This window comes from Neltuma alba, unplaced genomic scaffold (assembly GCF_004799145.2).
Source record: "Neltuma alba isolate B1F8T4 unplaced genomic scaffold, ASM479914v2 tig00011705_pilon, whole genome shotgun sequence".
NCBI lineage: Eukaryota > Viridiplantae > Streptophyta > Magnoliopsida > Fabales > Fabaceae > Neltuma > Neltuma alba.
In genome coordinates, this window is record NW_021636342.1 from 445,268 (window position 1) to 457,971 (window position 12,704).

General features: G+C 36.6%; 1 pseudogene; it reads right to left on the reverse strand.

Moving 5' to 3' along the window:
• Positions 1-7,612: 7,612 nt before the first annotated feature.
• Positions 7,613-12,324, reverse strand: LOC114717029 (exosome complex component RRP45A-like; annotated as a pseudogene).
• Between the last annotated feature and the right edge of the window lie 380 nt (positions 12,325-12,704).

Here is a 12,704-nt window from a genome sequence, read left to right on the forward strand (position 1 = left end):
GTTGAAATTGTGTTTGCTTGCCCTCACCAAACTAATGAAGATTTCAAATGTGATACTGTTCTTGCATTTGGTGTGTCCTTCGGCCTATAATACGGTCATCTTCAGAAAACGTTAAATTCATCCAAGTGAAAATGTGGGTAATTGGCTCGTTTGGTTCAATTCATGGGAAGCTCATTGCATGTAATCCAGATTTTTTTGGCCGTTTGGTTTGCACTTTCTACTATAAATGGTCATTCCCTTGGCATACGTATAATATACTAGGATTGGACTGGGATGAGGTCCCATTCCAATATGAACAATTCTAAGACGGGACATCTTAAACACCCATACCAACAACAGTGATGGAGGAAGAAGGGTGATCAAGTAGAGCAGGGGCAAGACAAAGGCAAGGACAAAGAAGCAGCTAAAGTTGTAAATGGATATAATTGTAATAATATTAGAAAAATGATATGGGTATTTTAGTCAGGACATGTCAAATTATCTTTTTCTCCTCCAAAAAGCCTAATTTTGTAGGAGGAGAGGAGGAGGAGAAAAAAGACAATTTTTCCTTGCATCTCCTCTCCTTCTAACCAAGCACGCCTTTCCCCTCCCTTCCCCTCAAAAAATCCCAAACCAAACAAAGGGTAAGGGAAGGTTATTCATGGTTGATACACATGGGAGTTTGCTTATAAAGGAGAGGAATGGCTATGAACTATATATCATGGAAGAATTCCAATGCTATGAAGAAATCAACAATTATTGTAAGAGGCCATCCATGGGATGGAATACAAAGAAAAGCTAGTGAAATAACAACACTAAATGACCGGGAAAAGCTAGCAAAACGATCTGTAGGCAAAATTATCATTTAATATAAGATTAATTCGTAAAATATTGATGTAGACACTGGTAAAGCCAAATACTTGTGTTTTTCAAGAGTTAATCTTAAGCTTTTGTGGGCTTTAATAGGTTTATCAAGCATAACAAGTGTTAGTGTCCACCTACTTTTAGAGGGATTGAATGGTAATGACCTCATGCAAGCAGCAACGTGGATGGTTTCACAAAAATCGTAGGAAAGTCATGGCTCACAGGATTGACATTTAATGTGTTAGTGTCTACCTGTCCATGTGTTAACAATAAGCTTTGAAAACTTTTGGTTGGGAATTCACCCCTTGCAGCTTATACTTTCTTCCAGTTACCCAAAAAATCACAAACATTTTATTCCAATTTGCTTGGATGGTATTTAGAGATTCAAGCCATTTAATTCCTAACACGAGATCAGTGCTACTCAGAGAGAATGGGAAGAAGTCTTGCTTAATAACCAAGTCAGAAACTAGTACCTCAATGTTAGGGCACATGCGATTACATCTCACCGTACTTCCATTGCCTATCTAAACTCTAAAAGCTAGAACTTGTTGCACAGGTAATTTAACCTCGACGATCAAAGTTTCTGATACAAAGTTGGGGGTTGACCCACTATCCACTAAGATGAGAACTTGTCGATCTGAATCTTCCCCTGTAACTTCATAGTGGAAGCTGACGACTTCCCTAAGATTGCATTAAAGGAGATTTCAGCATTGTTCTCACCTATCTCTGTTTTGGCCTCTTCGTCCAGGGGAGGAAGAATCTCTTCTCCTTCTTCAGTAATTTCCATTAATGAGAAGTTTGAGCTGCAACAGTGCCCAGGTCAGAAAAATTCTCCATAACAGAAGCACAACCCCTTATCTTTGGCACAACCTCTTCTCCTTTGCTCAGTGTTGCTAGTTACTAGTCGAGGCGCCATGTGGTCGACGCCGCACGTAGGGGTGGTCTGCTAGTCGATGCTGTTCCTTTTTTTTTTTTGGTTACAAGAGAGAGGGCTAAGCCCAACTAAAACAAAAGACTAACCAAAAGGGGATTCTAATCCCATCTGCTCAGCTTCCACTAAGTTCCTTAACCAAAGTGGACACGCGCTGAATAACGAAGATTTACTTAGACCCTCCTTGGCAAGAGAGTCTGCCACCTGATTTCTTGCTCTGGGAATACACTGAATCTCCACTTGCCAATTACATGCTAAAAGGTCTTGAATCTGCAGCAACAAGATACTATTATTCGTAGTGTCGGCTTCCTCTCTTAATAGATTAATTAGTTGCTGAGAGTCATTTTCCAGCATCACCTTCCTGAATCCCATATCCCACACCAACTGTAATCCTTTAAAAACAGCCCACTGTTCTGCCTCTAAAGCATCACATGACCCTATAAAATAAGAAAAACCAACAATCCAATTGCCCATGTGATCTCTTAAGGCTCCTCCGCATCCAGCTTTGTGTGAAGCCAAGGAAACTGCTCCATCAACATTTAACTTTACCCAACCTTCAGTAGGGGGTTTCCACAATGGCAGAGCTTGGGCATTGTGATCAGGTAGGACCTCAGGAGCTTGAGCGTAATTCCTCCAACAGTTCATTATGCAACCAGCTGGCTCCTTAGGCCTTGTGAATTGTGGATTGAAGTTGGCACTTGCATCACGTGTGAACCCTGCTAGAGAGGTCTGACCCAAAAAAATCAAAAGGACCCTACTAAAGAGGCATTAGGGTAAGCTTGATTTTGGGTCGAAGAAGCAGTGGGTTTAGGCCCAACAACACTCGAGTTTTTCCTCATATTCTAATTCAAGGCTTGTGGCCTTATACACTGTACGCGGCTTATGTATTCTCACAGTCCTAATACACTACCATCCGCTGGCTATTAATCCATGAGAAAAGGTCGAGTGCGTCCCCTTCAAGGTACATAGAGGCCAAATCTACCTTCATCTCCTTAGGAGTCTCATAATATCTGAAATATTTCTTCAATTTCAAAATCCACCCTCTAGGATCACCACCACTGAATTTTGGGAATTCTAGTTTGGTGTAGGGCATGCGATGTCAGAAAGAGGATTCTGGGTCATCCTCACTCTTTGCCTCCCAATGCTAATAGTGTAACCCCTTTCTTCTATTTCGCTCAGTCGCAGCTTCCAAACTTGCCACTCTGTCTGCTAGAACTTCCAGAGTTTAGAGTCGATCAACTATGGTGTTCAACATATCATTTTCCTCGGCAAATGGATTCTCAAGTTGAGGAGGGTTGCGTGATGATCTAGTTTCAACCTGGCTTTAATGCTAAATTGGTAGAGATCGAATTAGCTAAAGAATGAACAAATGAAAATAAGAACAGGAAGGATAATTTCTTCTATTAATAAGCAAGGTAAGGATCTCATCAACTCTTAGAAATAGACCAAGGAGAATCTACACACAAGATAATACTCTTTGAAAATATTTGATGCTTTATTACTGAGGCGAGGTGCCTATTTATAGATTTTATAAGAGAGAAGTACATGCAAAGCAGTTCAACAGAAAATCAATGAAATTCAAATGAATAAATTAAACTATCCCTAGGTTGTAGCGGGTATCCCACTTATTCCTCAGCTTAACTGACGCAACTAATCGGAAAAATAGGGATTATAAAATAAAACAAATGAAACAGCAATAAACTAGCAACCATTGCAACATATTAACGCTTAATCTTCTTTGCCCTGCTTCTTTTGCCTAGAACAAATCAACTTGAATGTACCAGGGGTCTTATCATAATGTTAGTTTGATTGATGAATTGAATTCCTTCATCCCTAATGAGAAAATGTTGTTCCTAATTAATTAACAAGTAAGGGTAGTGACCACAATCATTTCAAGAGTTGTCCATTCATAGATCGTCTATCCAAGAAAACAATATGAACTTGTCTCCTTAGTTGGCAAGTTATTAGTTGATAGAAATCGTTACTTAGCTTAGTTAATTTGTCACTCATTGTCCAATTTTAGTTTGAAGCTGCATTGATTAAAGCTCCCTAAAATAGCACATAAAAAATGTGGGGAATTATTGGAATCTTGACATATAAGCGTGTAAAAAAAAAAAGGTCTTGTATTACTAAGTTTGATGAAGTCTCAGAATATTTTTGGGGTGAAATAGATACAGGATAGATAAATGATATTTATCCAAGTGTTTAAAACAAGATGAATAAACCGTCGATAAGATTTTATATTCAGTGAGGGCCACAACATGGTAGCAAATTAAGATATGTAATAGCCATGTAAATTGTGAATGCAGTGTAGAAGCCAGAATTTGGGTTTTGGGTAGAAATCAAATGCCATTTTTATTTTTATTTTTATTTTAACCAAAAAAATTCCTGGTTCATGTTAGACAATTAAGTCATTTCTTGCTTGTGAGAATACATATGTTCAAACACTTTTTGGTTGCATATCTCCAGCTAATGAGTCAAATGAGGTTTGGATAATATTACAGGTGAAGCTAATCTTGAATGGTTTTTAGGGGTAATCGGGCCTTGAAATTCTAGCAATTTGTAATTTCTTGTTTGGAGATGTACATAGATTTTGCTTGGCCAATAAAACAAAAGATAATGAATTCTGCACATAATATGCGTGTATGTATCTATATAGAACCAAGGGAAAAAAACTGGATCCCAGTAAACCGGTTAATGATCCAATTTGATTTAGCTTAAAAACCAGCTTCTAATCAAACCGGAACAAACCGGGACGGATCGAAATAAATTAGTAAAAACCATGCGAACCACTGGCTTTGGTGGGTTGCCCAATTGTTTATTTTTACTTCCTTCTTGTTCTTACTGTTCATCGGAGAAGTGATGGACGACTGACAGGCTGAAGACCATGAACACTGTAATGGTAGAAGTAGAGGAAGACAAAACCTAGTTTGGAAGCCTATTGTATGCCACTTTGAAGCATTAAGCTTGTTTTTTTCCTCGAGAATTGGAAGAGAAGGAGAAAGATAACAGATAGAAGAGAATGAATGAATGAGAAGTGAGGAATGCAAAAACCGATTTGATGGAAAACGAAGAGAGTGATGCATGTTCAAGCCTTCAAGGAGATAAGTCTGTTACTGCCTCTGCTTGTTCATTGTCCAAGGCAAAAAGAGAAAAGAAAAAGCTGCTTTGTGCATTACGAAGAAAAGCTTTTGGTTGTGTCATGTGGGCAAGAGAAGAAAGAGGAACAAAGAAAAAAGGGTAAGAAAATTAAAAACCAAAAAAAAAAAGGATTTTTATTCGGTCATGGGAGAAAAATTCATATATATATATATAAATTATTTAATAACATAACTACCCATTCAAAAATTAAATATTATTTTTTTATAATTAAAATATGAATATTTTCACCTATGTTAACTACATTATATTATTTTAATTACTACCATTCTTACTGCAGTTTAACCCCAACCTGACTCACTATTCTTTGAACCAATATTCAGACTGGTTCAGTACCCAGTCCGGTTTCTTGTTCCTTGTATATAACTTTGTTGATCCATATTCATAAAAATTTCATAAAGGTTAAAGGCATCCTTCTTCATCCGGGTTTGAATTAAATTTATAATTATATATAATAAAACCTTAGTTTTGTTAAAAATGATCCGAATAATCTTTTTCATGCTAAAATCTATTTCTAGGCTAAAAACCTATTTGATCTTAAACTATCTGAAAGGAGCTTCTCACAATTAACTATTAAATCATAATTAAAATAAATCAATTTTATCTCAAATCTATTCTCCCTACCAATAAACCTAAGCCCCACACACACACACAAAAACTAATGCTCGTCTTTTTAGTCGTCAACATGGAAAATTAGCCAAAAACAAGTCAATTTTGTTGCTTTGGGCGCGCTATGATTGTCTATTGCACTTTGCTTTCCTATTTTTCCACAAGAAATCACCAACACTTTTCCTCCCTTATTTTTTTTTTTTGTTAAGATTACCAAAGCCCTAAGATCAAAGCTCATCTTTGAATCATCCATATTTTTTTTTTGACTAGCTTGGATCATCAAGCGCAACAGTGCCAAGGCAGGTGAACAATGTAAAAGCTTGGGAAAAGATAAAAACAAAACCTCCGGTGAACAGGATTGCAAACCTGCTTTATTTATTTAATGGAAGGCTATGGTAACACCATAGAGGAACAAAGCAAATCAAGTACTCTTGTCCAAATCGATCAACCTCTTCCAGCCAGGGCTAGTGGGGGATTAAAAAAAATAGAACAAAATCAGTATCAAGCCTATAAAAGGACTTTTTTATTCTTTAGCCAACTGGATTGGGAGCATTATTAAAAACGGCCGAAAAGAAGGCATAACGTCTTCCTTCACTCAGTCTGAGATGCTCCAAAAATCTTTTTATGTTTACTGGTAGGAGAATGGCCCAGGCCAAAAACACAGAACAATAAAAGATAATATATTCATACTTTACAACGCACACCGAATAAAATACACGTAAGTTTAAATAAATTTTTCATATAAATATACATATACATATATATATATATATATATATTATATAACCTCACTTTCTCCCAACAGCCAAGAATGCCTCACACAATTATGTGACCTTTCAGGAGCACATTACCAACCCTACATTTTACCGTCAAGGAATGTAATTATTGATCTCAGAAGTGCTTAGTGATTAAAAGCACGGAAGAGTTCCTGTGAAGTTTTACTTAAGCATTTTACAGATCATAATCTTTACTTCATAAGCAGTTCATCTTTTGTGAGTCATTCCAAGGAAATAAAACAGCAAAGATACGGCAGCATCGGCTTCAAAATAACATATTTGACACAATTTTTTCTTCATTTAACACTAATAAACAAAAGAAATTTCTTTCCTTTTTTTCACTCTAGCATCAAAAAAGCACATTGTTGCAACTTAGTGGGGTAGAAACACAACCAATCTGTGTACCTAAGTCAAAATAAAAAGCCAAATATGTAAACTGATTAACATGAAACTGGGAAGAATCCTTACAGCCACCAAAGACGATGGAGCAACATTTGATCCACCCAGTAATAGGGAACTAGTTAGCTTTAAGGAACGGCCCAAAATCTGGCAAACGTTCGCTGGCTTCTAGTCATCAATCAAATCACTTCCAGCCAAGATAAATATCTCTCCTTGAGTCTTGTGACGTCTGAACAAATCCATAAACAGAATTTTGTTGATAAAATGGATGCCGAGAGAAAATACACCACATGTTTTATGTTTTCTTTTGAAAAATGTCCTGCAAATTTGTCCTAATAAAGAGAAAAATCATAAGAAATAATTGCTCAAGGTAAACGTTAACATATCACGCAGAGCCAAAGAAAACTATGCCTCATGCTCCCATTTCAACCAAAGATTTTAACATGCATTGTCAATTATCTAAAATACATATAAGGTACCAGGCAATGCATTAACTAAGTGAAATCTAAAATTGATTGCTCAAAAACTAGACGTTCCTATGGAAAAAGAAATGTTTTGAGATGCCTAGTTACTAATTCCACCAAAACGACCCTTCTATTTTTGAGCACAAAGCAAGAAGCACTTCAGTGTCAACTAAAAGCGGATGACCTTGAGAAATGAGAAAACAAAAAGATGAACTTTTGGGAACAAAGGACCAAAATGATAACAATTGAATAATTGATGACATCAAGCATGAAGCATACTTTGATCACAAAAAAAGATAATAAAGAGTCTTCATTATCGATTAAATTTTCATGTATCCTTCAGGGTTTTCTTCCAAAAAAGAAAATTTCCAAGGAAACAATTTAGACAACATACATGGTAAGAGGTAATATGTAAACTGACAACAGCTCATCTAGCTTGCGAGATCAGAGGCAGCTTTCTTCTTTCTTCTCTTGTTCTTGGGCTTCACTGCATCTTTCAGAGTCATGCCTTTGATCTTTTGCACAGCAGTTGAGGTTGTGTTTGCTGTTGAAGAATCTAATTTACTATCTTGTGGTTGTTCCTCTAGCTTAACTTCAGTAGACATTGTTTCACAACTTGAATCCTTCTGTTTGCAAGTAGCTGACTGTCCTGCTCATTTTAGAAATGATCTAGCAAGATTATGCATTTATATGATGATTACATTTAGAAGCATATGCTATGCACAAGTGCTGATTTGTTTCTGCTTCCTTTAGTGCATAAGCTGATGATACTTTAAAACTTTCTTCACAAGTCATATAGGAGAATGAATTTTTAACAATAGTTCATCGAGTAGCAGGTGCCTGCCCAGGCACTAAGGATGAATCAACACATCAGCAGAAGGGGTTATCGCCTCTCATACTTTAAGGGGTGTCCATTCAGTCTATCAACTGAGGCCCTTGCCATTGGTGCCAAGATTAGTGCCTCAATGAGTATTATGACTTTTTTTTTTTTTTGGTTAAATGAATAAGATTTGACCCCTAGATGTTTACCACAGAGCATTCCTTCATAACCCATTCTTGAGGAAAGACACTATGAACGCCAAAAAGGCTAAACAGACGATTTTCTCTCCTTCCCCCCCCCCCCCCCAACACGAAACAGACAATGTCACCCGATAATTAGAAGATCAAGCAATAATATTTTATGAAACATAAATATGTAGCACTCAATCAAATAAATTTTGTTAAAAATAATGACCATTCATTGTTGCTTTCTACACTGGCAGTCGAACAACCCCAAGTGCAAGCAAGTGCCAGCGGATCAGTATACCTTTAAAGAGCCAATTAGAAGGTATATCACGGCTAAAATCACAATGGTTGACAGAATAGGTGAAGTACAATCTTAGGTTACAAGTATAGAGAAAAAATTATTACCACATGATGCCAGAGAAGCTCTAAGATCATCAAAATTGACTCCCTCAGAGTATGGATCCCTGGACAAAGAAGGAAATTTTGTTATACAAAGAACAATTTTTATTAAATCAAACATAACTGTTCTTGATATAGACACAACTCAGGATGACATGACCTCAAAGTATCGTGATGCAGAGGCTTCTAAGTATATATTATAGTTACCTCCACGAAACTGTTCCACTACTTTGTTTTTTTTCACTATTACAATCATACTTTTTGGTATAAATAGGATATGATATTTCTGAAGACGATGTTATAAAATGTTTTTCTTCTTACACTTTTATAACTTTCTTTTCTTTGGCCGGAAAAACTTTTAGAACTATTGAACACCTAAATTTCTTTGCTAATTTCTCTCTACACGTATGAAAGGACAAGTTTAGCATTAAAATGGACAACATTTGAATGGAATCCATTAGTTTTTCAAGAGGATGATATCATACCACCTTGAGGGACCCCCAATGAAATTTTGCGAGCCTTTATCCCTGATGCTACTTTGTACTTTTGATGATGTGGCATCACATTCCATGAAACTGCCCTCATCCTTTGGCATTGATTGGTCTAAACAACCACCATCCTTCTGACCATCTGACTGCCTTTGTTTTTCCTCTAGTTTAACAGAAGAACCACTTACATTTAAGGCCTCAGTAGAGTGACGCTTAATCTTCCGAAGGGTCCTTTCTGTGCTGTATGATTCAACCTACACCAGTTTCATTCATAAGAAAAAGGAATAAGTGGAAATCTACACTAAAGAGTCATATGACAATAACAATAAAAGTGCTGCTTAGGAAGCATTTTCATTAGGTATGAAGACGAGACTTCATTGGCAAAAGCAAGTCAATGTTCATGCAGAACTCAATCTGCACCCTTTTTTTTTTTTTAAAGATAATATGAATCTGCACATTAATTTTAGCAATATGTACTCAAACAAATAGCAAAATCTTTTATTCCTTTTCTTATAGTTAGGCACTTCAAAAGTAATTTTACCTAACACTACCCAGTATCCAACAATCAATCCTGCAAAATTTAGCATGAACATTCCAAAACATAAAATTTATTATTCCAAATAAGCTAATAAACCTCAACATCATGAGCTGTATTGAAGAACATGTATGTTGGATTAAAATTGCTAAAATTTCATGAGACTTTCATAGACCTTTGACCCTATTGGGGTTCGGCATTTCACAAAACAATGGTCATGACTTCAATACCAAATCAAGCCCTAAAAACTCATGCACAATACATGGAAACCTTACAGCATTTTTTATCTTGGTCGTGATATCACCAGCTTTCACATGAGCAAGTTGCAAGCAATGCATGATCACCCGCTGAAAGACTCCTTCCCCTCCAGCCTTTTGAACAGCACAAACATCACCATTAGCATTTAGTGTAGCTGTCATTCGCCCAGTCATCACTGCCTCTTCATGGTGGGTTGGGTCCATCACCTAGAAAGCGTCATTCGAGATTAGATAGATATTGCATATTAAATTAGCCTTGAGAGATGCATTCATAACTGGAAAAAAAATTAATATATTATACCACAATATTCTCATTACTGAAAAATCCAAAAGTCACAGCAATGGGAAGATGATGTAAAATCAAACGAAGTGGCTCTCGAACCTGTCAATTAATGCCCATTAATACAGTAAAATGATCATAAAAATAGATATAACTGGTAATTAGTCATGAAACATTGGCCTTCTTAAGCAAACAGACGATACTTTACTGGAATCCAACTCCATCAAGTATTGGAGAATAAAAATATATTAAAAAAATTATGATATTAATGGTTGGCAATTTACGAATTGCAGATAAGCATAGAAGATACGTATTTAAATAAGATCATGATTATTTTGATTAATAATGAAGTAGGATTAAAACTAAATAGTTTTATTTTATTAATTTTCTAGGAGTTTTTAATTTCAAGTGGACATAAAGCATTGGAATATTTCATCAAAATTTTTGTACTATTTTACATTTTTTAAAATTTAGCCTTTGGAGTTTGGACTTTACATAAGGTGCTTACTAGCTAGGCATAAGTATTATCATTACTAGAGTTTTACTAGTTCTCCCTCCTTTCTTCTATATCTTCTCTTCACCTGATTTCTCCCCCATTTCCATTATGTATGCCACTAGTCCTAGATCATTAAGCTTTTTGTTTCTACTGTGAACCAGGATTATGTAAGAAAGAATAGCCAAAAAGACATTGTCAAGATTTAAACAAAATATACTTCAAAACGCAAAATCAATGAGTTCCCAGCTTACTTGTATAAATAACAATGGAACATAAACTAAACAATACTTGAAGTCATGGATTGCTGCAAGATCATATTGCAGTTCCATGGCAAAACTTCCTCACGAGTTGGGATTGTTTTAGCATAATTTCACATCAAAATAACAAAAAGAGGAAAGTTGTTAAATTTTCCAAGTAGTAAATGTTTATTCTTAAACTAAGTTAACCTCAGGTGGATGCACAACAACATCCTGATCATTCTCTCCTAACGTGCATTCAGGCCTCCGAAATGTCCAGAGAGCAGCCAAAGCAGCAATGTTGGCAGCATCAACAAGGTTTCTATTCCCAACAAAAAGAATTGTACACATTTAGCATCAGTATCTCCAAACAGCTGGAAATAAACTCATTTAAGCCGATTTAGTTAAACTACTAAGATGTAAAGTAAAAAAACAGAGGAGAAGCAAAGCTGACAATATACAAAGAAAATTAAACTACAGCTCACCCTCCATTGTCCAATATATGGATATCAATTCGAACGGCCCACACCAGCTTTCCAGAAAGAACACACAGTGATTCAGTGTCTACAGCTCTGCTTTCCCTGCAGATTCACTTTGAACATTCAGATAAATTTGGGTAAACATTAAGAACAGACAATGATCTGTACTTTAAACAGAAGATGAGTTTACCTTTCCACAAAACCTTTCACATCAGAAAAAATAGAACGAAACATCTTATTCCTTTACAAGACTAGCATATGAACCTAATCAATTCCTCCTCACACAATTTCTAAATGAGATTACACCATACGTGGAGAATAGCAGGATACATGAAATTAAAATAACCCATACGTAGGGTTCGATTAAGCCTGAATAATCAGGAATCCCCCCCCCCCCAAGGCTGAAAAAACTAAGTTAACAAAAATCACCTTAAACCACGGTCCATAATTCGCCCTAACTCAACAGCAAATTCTACAGGACGACCAGGCTCTTATGAAGGATCAGCCATGGGAGAGAACCCCGTGTAGATTGAAAGTGAGCCTTCATTAGACCTGTCTCTGTAAGGCTGAACTGGCTGAGCTGTTACAAAAGTCATCACATGGGTCTGCCCTAGTTGCACCTCAGACGACCCATCCTCTCTGCAAAACCCACAAAAATATTCAGAAGCATGAAACAACGGAAAAATAAGGCCAGCCTTAAACAGAGTAAAGTGTGCAAGAGTCAAGAAATTTAATTGCCTGCCAAACTTTACGGTGAGCTTACGGTAGTCGAATGGACGGCGACCATCGACTCGAAGCTCCGAAGGCAAAGCTGATTCAATGAATTTCTTTTCATTTACTGTCAAATGCAAAGCATTAGCCAGCCTCTGCTCCATTTCAGTTAACCCTATAAACAATTATATCAGGAAAAATTTGAAGTCAGCAAAGTTGAAGCTGAGTGCATGAAGGTCGACGCCGCGATGCGAGACACGAGAGAAGACAGTGTGTGGCGGCAGCGGTGTTGTGACGCAGTATATTTGAAAGAAGAGTACACACAGAAGGGGACGGTGGACGCAGGGGAACGTGGAGGTCCGACGGTGACTTTACGGGAGAAGAACGGCGGAGACTAGAGAGGGTTGTGTTTTATCGAATTACCATCATGCCATTCATGACTTTATTTTTTTAAAATTTGATTATCACACAAATTTAAAAATCTAGTAATAAATATGAAATCTCAAAGGGACTTGAGTGCAATTTAATAAAAAGCTGAAAAGACATCTCTGCCCTTGTAAGAAGCATTCAAAGCTATTAGAAATTTGTTTTGTTTCAACCTGAAAATCGACACCCTGTTTGCAGAAGACAAGAGGAA